This window comes from Manis pentadactyla, chromosome 10, assembly GCF_030020395.1.
Source record: "Manis pentadactyla isolate mManPen7 chromosome 10, mManPen7.hap1, whole genome shotgun sequence".
Taxonomy (NCBI): Eukaryota; Metazoa; Chordata; class Mammalia; order Pholidota; family Manidae; genus Manis; species Manis pentadactyla.
The window spans coordinates 9,949,057-9,956,684 of NC_080028.1; positions in this window are offsets into that span (position 1 = coordinate 9,949,057).

The window sequence follows — 7,628 nt, forward strand, 5'->3', positions numbered from 1 at the left end:
GCATTGCCACCTCCTGCCCTGTCCCTATGGGAAAGCAACTTCAGGAAAGGAGGGTTCCAGGAGCGCTCAATAATTAGGGAGTTGGCCTCAGGGCTCCAATACCCACCTTGGCCTTCAAAGACCACCAAGATTCTTGCATTAAAATCCAGGAGGGATTATATCCCTGTGCTCATCAGCCTAACGGGCTCGCTTCAGGTCCCTGAAGAGAGCTCCAAACCTGACCTTGAACAGGTTGCCATAATAATAGCTTACATAGCACAGCCCTCTGGGCCCCCATTAGTCATTTGTGGCCTTTATCTGAGTCAGCTCGCCATGATAGGAAGTGAGGACCTGCATGACCACAGCTGTGTGACCGCAGGCCAAACAGCTCACCCCTACAATCCCCAATGTCTACCCTATAAAATGGAGATAATTTTTGCCTAGCCTGTACTGTTATGGGTAGTCAGGTGAGCTAATGGATGGGAAAATGCTGTGCAGACTGTAAATCCAGGGCTCAGGTGGGAGGTGGGACTGTGTTTACAGGTGAGGTCAGAAGCCACAGCCAGCCAGGCAAGTCAGGTCACTGGCCCAAAAGCATGCCATAATTTCAGAATTAAAACTGAGGGATTTGGGCCTTTAATTCAATGCTTTATTTTTAAGCTATCAGTTAAGAAGTGAATACATTCTCCTTATCAAAACTTTCAAAATAAAATAAAGCTAAAGTTCTATGTGACTGTCCCTCTCAATGTCAGTCCCCTCCTAAGAAGTAGCCACAGTTGTCAGTTTGAAATTATCCTTCCGGACCTTGTGTATGCATTTATATTCAAACATGGGTTCAGTAAATATTTACTGAGCACCTGCTCCCCAGCTGGGAAGCTGTGGGAAGCTCAAGTGGAGATGGGAGTGAACAAGCCAGGGCTCCTGCCTTCATGGAACTAACATTCCTGTGGGGAAGACAGGCAGGGAACAAGTACACAAATCAATGAAGGTAAGTTCAGATGCCGAGTGGTGCTAGGAAGAAACTACAGCAAGGCACTGTGATAGAGAACCAAGGGAACAGACGGCAGCCAAGGAAGGGGTCTTGGAGGTGAGGACATTTGAGCTGAATGACACCCATCCCCCAAGCAAGCCAAGTGAATGCAAGCCAGTGAGAGAGGTCATTACAGGTAGAATTTGAATCCTGCCTAATTTATTCCAGGCTAACAGTGGCAGGTGTCCCAGAAGTGGGCAGGATCCTGGCCAGGAAGTGCTGGCTGGTCTGGTGAGTGTAACAGACTACTGGATACTCTTCATCCAGCATGAGGGGCAAGAGAAAGAAGCCCCTGGAGCAACAAGTGTCCAAAGGAGCCCCCATTAGTTTGGAGAAGGGTGCTGTGCTTTCCACTCGCCATTCTTCCTGCCCCTGTGCTTTGCAGGAGGGCTGTGAGGGAGACAGGTGCAAAGGCAGGATGAAAAAACAGAACCTGTAGCCAGTGGGAGAAGCTAACATGGCTGGTGGGAATGAATGAGTGAATGAGTGACCAGGTGCTACAGCTTACTTTTCTTCTCACACACAGACCTTAAGGTAAGTTTCAGAAGGGTAAAAGGGGGAGGAACTGCCATGGAAGGGACCCAGAGAAACTGGGGAAAAAGAATTTCATGATCACCAACAGGAGCCTCTCCACTTGATTCTGCACCTGTTCAGAGGCTGGTGGGCTGCTTTTTTCTCAGAGCCAGAAGCCATGTGTCTAGTGTGTTCTGATCCTGGGGTGGGAGGGGTGCCTGGCCCAATTCCACACACACACACACACCCCTACTGTCCTGGCCACTGACTTGCTGGAAGACCACACACACACACACACACACACACACACACACACACGCACACACACCCCTACTGTCCTGGCCACTGACTTGCTGGAAGACCACACACACACACACACGCACACACACACACGCACACACACCTACTGTCCTGGCCACTGACTTGCTGGAAGACCACACACACACACACACATGCACACACACACACGCACACACACCTACTGTCCTGGCCACTGACTTGCTGGAAGACCACACACACACACACACACACACACACACACACGCACACACCCCTACTGTCCTGGCCTCTGACTTGCTGGAAGACCACACACACACACACACACACACACACACACACACGCACACACCCCTACTGTCCTGGCCTCTGACTTGCTGGAAGACCACACACACACACACACACACACACACACACACACACACACACACACACACACACCCCTACTGTCCTGGCCACTGACTTGCTGGAAGACCACACACACACACACACCCCTACTGTCCTGGCCACTGACTTACTGGAAGACCACACACACACACACACACACACACACACACACACACACACACACACACCCCTACTGTCCTGGCCACTGACTTACTGGAAGACCACACACACACACACACACACACACACACACACACACACACACACACACACACACCCCTACTGTCCTGGCCACTGACTTGCTGGAAGACCACACACACACACACACCCCTACTGTCCTGGCCACTGACTTACTGGAAGACCACACACACACACACACACACACACACACACACACACACACACACACACACACACACACCCCTACTGTCCTGGCCACTGACTTACTGGAAGACCACACACACACACACACACACACACACACACACACACACACACACACACCCCTACTGTCCTGGCCACTGACTTACTGGAAGACCACACACACACACACACACACACACACACACACACACACACACACACACACACACACACCCCTACTGTCCTGGCCACTGACTTGCTGGAAGACCACACACACACACACACACACACACACACCCCTACTGTCCTGGCCACTGACTTACTGGAAGACCACACACACACACACACACACACACACACACACACACACACCTGGCCACTGACTTGCTGGAAGACCACACACACACACACACACACACACACACCCCTACTGTCCTGGCCACTGACTTACTGGAAGACCACACACACACACACACACACACACACACACACACACACACACACACACACACACACACACACACACACACACACACACACACACACACACACACACACACACACACACACACACACACACACACACACACACACACACACACACACACCCCTACTTGCTGGAAGACCCAGCCAAAGATGTCTCCTATGGAAGGTTCAATCTATAGGTGTAGGGGTATGCGCACCCTATAACGCAGCAGGCCTGTTTCTAGGATTCTGTCCTCCAGCAATACTCTCCCAGGGGCCCCAAGATATACATACAAATATATTTATTGTTTGCTAACAGCAAAGCCCTGGAAACAACCTAAGTGTTGGTCTGTATGGGGCTGGGTAACGATGTTGTAGTCCAGCTGGACAACAGGAACCCACACAGCTGTTAACAAACAATGTCACAGAGGTACGGGCCAAAGGTGTGAAACGGCAAAAGCTGGGGATACAGAATAATAGATGTGATCGGGTCTTGCTTTTCTGAAGGAAATTTATATGTATATGATGTGTAAATCATATATATTTCTGTATCCACACATTTACATGAGTATATATATGTGGAGTTTTAAAACATCAGGAAAAAAAGGGTTTTTTTTTTACTTTGGGAATATCACTTTGGGAGTGATATTGGGGGTATGGCAGACTTACTTTTTAAAATTCATTATGGTTTGAATTTGTAAAAAAAGCAGGTATGACTTTTTTAAACAACAGCTTTGAAATATAATTCACATACCATAAAATTCACTCTGAACAGTTCAGTGGTTTTTAGCATATTTACAGAGTTGTGCAACCATCGCCATTATTTAATTTAGAACGTTTTCATCATCACCCCCAGAACTCAGCACTCACTGGCACTCCCAATTTCCTCTCCATCCTCCTGCTGCTTCCGTATTTCAACAACCACCATTTTGCTCTCTGTGCATTTGACTCCTCTAGTACATTAGTGGAGTCATACAGTATTTGTTGCTAACTAATTTTTCAATTATTACTCTGGTCATAGTATTAACCAATCACTTGGAAAAAAAACATTTTAACTTCCTCATACCAACAACTGTTGGTAGTTTAACGCTGCTAGAAGAAAATCGGGCTCTACTTTTAAAACAAAACCATCCTCAAGTGAGGAATAGGAAATTTGTCCACGTAGCACCAGGGCCACAGGCAGATCACTGGAAAGATGAGGAATCTGGGTAAGTCTGGTGGAGCCAAGTGTACGTGTATAATGAAAATATAAGCCAAGGGAGTGGGACAGTGAAGCAGGGCCATCCCCCCAGTTTGCAGAGCCTGGGCCTCAGCACCTGTGCTCTAATTCTAGGATTTTGTCTTTCTAAACTTCTCTGACTGCCAGATTCTAGGATTCCCCAAGTTCCACATGGGTCTGACTACTGTGCTTTTCTACCCATACTGTGCCCCAGGAATCACGGCCCTGCCCAGGCCCTTGGCTCTGAGCTGCTCCCTGGGGGTAGCCTGGCAGAGCTGCGGACAACAGGAGCATTGTGGGACCTGAGTTAGGCCTGGGGGCAGCAGGAGGCATGTGGGAGGCTCCAGTGGCCAGAGTGGCAGCTGCCTCACTGCTCTCTTCCATCCTTGCTGGGCCAGAGGCATGCCCTGAGCATGCCAGGGCAGCATCTTGAGCCCGGCCCAGCCCACCAGGATGAGGATTGGTCCCTGGAATCCCAGCTATGCCTGAGGATAGGTGGCTACCCTCAGCCTTTCTCCACAGACCATGCTGATCCCCACATACATACATGCTGGAAACTCCATCTGGGACTAGGCAAGTGGGCTTGCATCCTTATCCCAAACCAAACAACCTGCCAACTAAACCCTCCAGAACAAAGGGGACCGCATGCTGCCTATCACTGGGAGGGTGCTGTCTGAGCTAAGAAATACCCCTTCTTTGCTGTCTGGGTCTGTCCAATTTGGGAAGGCAGGTCAAAGAAGCCAGAGATATCGAAGCTGGCAAGGGCCATAGGGATTACCTAGCAAAGCCCCCTCAGCATACTGAGAGGGGAGACTGGAGCCCAGGGAGAGGAGGTGTTTTCCTGGAACGGGGTATAGAGGCCCTTACCACATCCCCGATCCTTGCTCTGTCCTAGAGTCTGCTTGTTCAGGTCTCAGCCTGCCATACTGCTCCTTGCCTCTTCTGGCAACCCCTGAAATGCCCACTGCTGCTGTTCTAAATCCTACAGAGGCTTCAAGGCCCAGCTCAGACATCACCTCCTCCCTGAAGCCTTCCCTGATAGGCCCAGACAGAAGCCATGACTCCAGGTCTTCCCACATAACCCCATCCTTAGAATTAGATGGAAACTAGAGCAGACACCTTTGCTGATTTGAGAGGAATTTCCACATGCCCACACTGGAGGGACTGGCAGACCAGTGTGGAAAACAGTTATGTAACCAATCGCAATAAACAGTCATAGAATGACAAGGGATGTGATGGAGCACTGAGTAAAGGACAACAAGGCTTCCAGAAGGAGCCTCATCTCCTGCCTGGGGACTGAGGGTACATCCCTGAAGGTTGCATGGAGTTGCTCACATTGTACAGCATTTATTTATACAAATCTCTCTCCCCATTGGACCGTCAGATCTTTAATTATAGCTCACCTTTAGTGAACACTAACGATGTGGTATACACAGTGTGTGTGTGTGTTTTGTGTCTGTTACTATTACCTCTTTTATTCCTCACGATTCTATGAGCTAGGGACTATCAAATTATCCCCATTTACTGATGAGGAGAAGGCTCTGAGAGGTTGAAGCCACACTACCTAAGCTCTTTCTGACTTGACAAAAAACTTTCATCACAAGATGTGTCTCTGTGGGCTGAGGCAGGCATTGTGTTCAGTTCACCATTGCAGACCTAGTTTTCACTATAAATTCACTCATTGTTATGTATCTGTGAGCTTGGAGAGCAAGAACCCTCCCAGGAACCCCAGCTCCACAGCCTCTGGAGGCCCTACCCATAATGCCTTCACAGGGAGCCCCCCAAGGCCCCTAGCCTTGCCCTTCCTGTAACTTCCCGTCTCATTTCCCACCATAATAAACATGATTGGTACTGGGATTCTTCCAGCAGGCTAGCAGAGTTCAGTTTGGGTGCTGATTAAGCATTCAAGGCCCTAACAGTTAGGCTCCTGCTGCTCTTTAGGAGGGGTTCAGGGGCAGAAATTGGACCAGAAGCAGCAGAAGACTAGAGGGCCTGACTTAAGGGTTGGGTCTGCAGAGCCAGACCCCGTTTATGCTTTGATCTTTAGGGGTGACTGGGGGTACCAGTGGAGAGCATGGGGCTTGAGCCCTCCCAACTGCCCCTCAGTATCACCCTGGCCAGCTCAGTAAGTCAAAAGCAGGCAGAGTAGACAAGGTTTCTGAGCCTTCCTGACAGGAAGGTCATCTCTCCTCTGAGGACAGAGTGACAAGGAGGGGCTGTCGGACACTAGAAAAGGACCGTTTGTCTCCCACTCACGTATCTACAAAGATCTGCAAGGCAGCTCTTCCTGTCTGAAACAGAAAGTGAGACCATCCTGTTAAAGCTCTCAGTGAGTTGTGCTTCCTCCTCTAAACAGAACAGAGGTCACAGCGGGCACACCTCATCTCCAGGTGACAACACAACTGGGACGGATTTGAGTACGCACACCTTGTATCATACCCTACAGCTTTATATGCTGAGACTTAGGAGGCCCTGGGAGGCACAGGCTCAGAGAAGTTAGGCAAAGGGGCTGAAGTCTCTGTTAAGAGCACAGCATCAGGACTTGAACCTAGGCTCCCTGCCACTTCCCAACTGTGACCAGAGTGTGGAGCCCACCCTCCCATGTCCACCAGCCTCAGGAAATGATATGGGAGTGGGCGGGGAGGTACCTTGATTCTTGATCAAGTAACTGGAAAGGGACAGGTGGGGCCAGAAATAAGGAAAAACTGGGATTTTCAGCTGCAGGAATGACAGGAATGTGGAGCCACGGGATTCAGGATGATTTGCTGTTTCCCATATCCCACTCTGGAAAACATCAGGAAATTGCAGGCCAGGCTTTGGACTTTCAAATTGGCCGACCCCTGCCGCCTCCTCAGCCTCTTGCTGATCCCCTCCCCCCACACGGGAGGGCCAGCTTCTGACCCCAAGCAACCGCACACTCCAGCCCACCTCCGGTCTGCAGGGAAGGTTGGGGGTGAGGATGAGGCCACTGTAGGAAGAGCCAGTGCAGGCCGGGCCACTGTTTCCCTTTGCTGAAGACTGTGCTGGATACTGCACGCATTCATCATTTGCTCTTCCTATGCCCTACATTCTGGAAGGATTTAAGGCACACTTCACCACTTACTCATACACTTACATGTTTTGGTCAGTCCTCATCCACTCACTTCCTCATGCATTCATCATTCCTTCATTCAACTATTTCTCTTTACTGCGAAGTCCCCTGCTCCCATGCTGCCTCTCTGCTCAGGCGTTCTCGGGGCTCCTGCCCCAGTTAGGTCCTACGCTGCTACTCAGAATTCTACAAGTGCAAGGCTGCAGCCCTCGGACAACAGCTGGTCCCACTGCATTTCGCAGATGAGGAGATGGTCAGCAGCCACCCAAGGCCAAGGCCATACTAGGAAGAGAAGCCCCACTTGG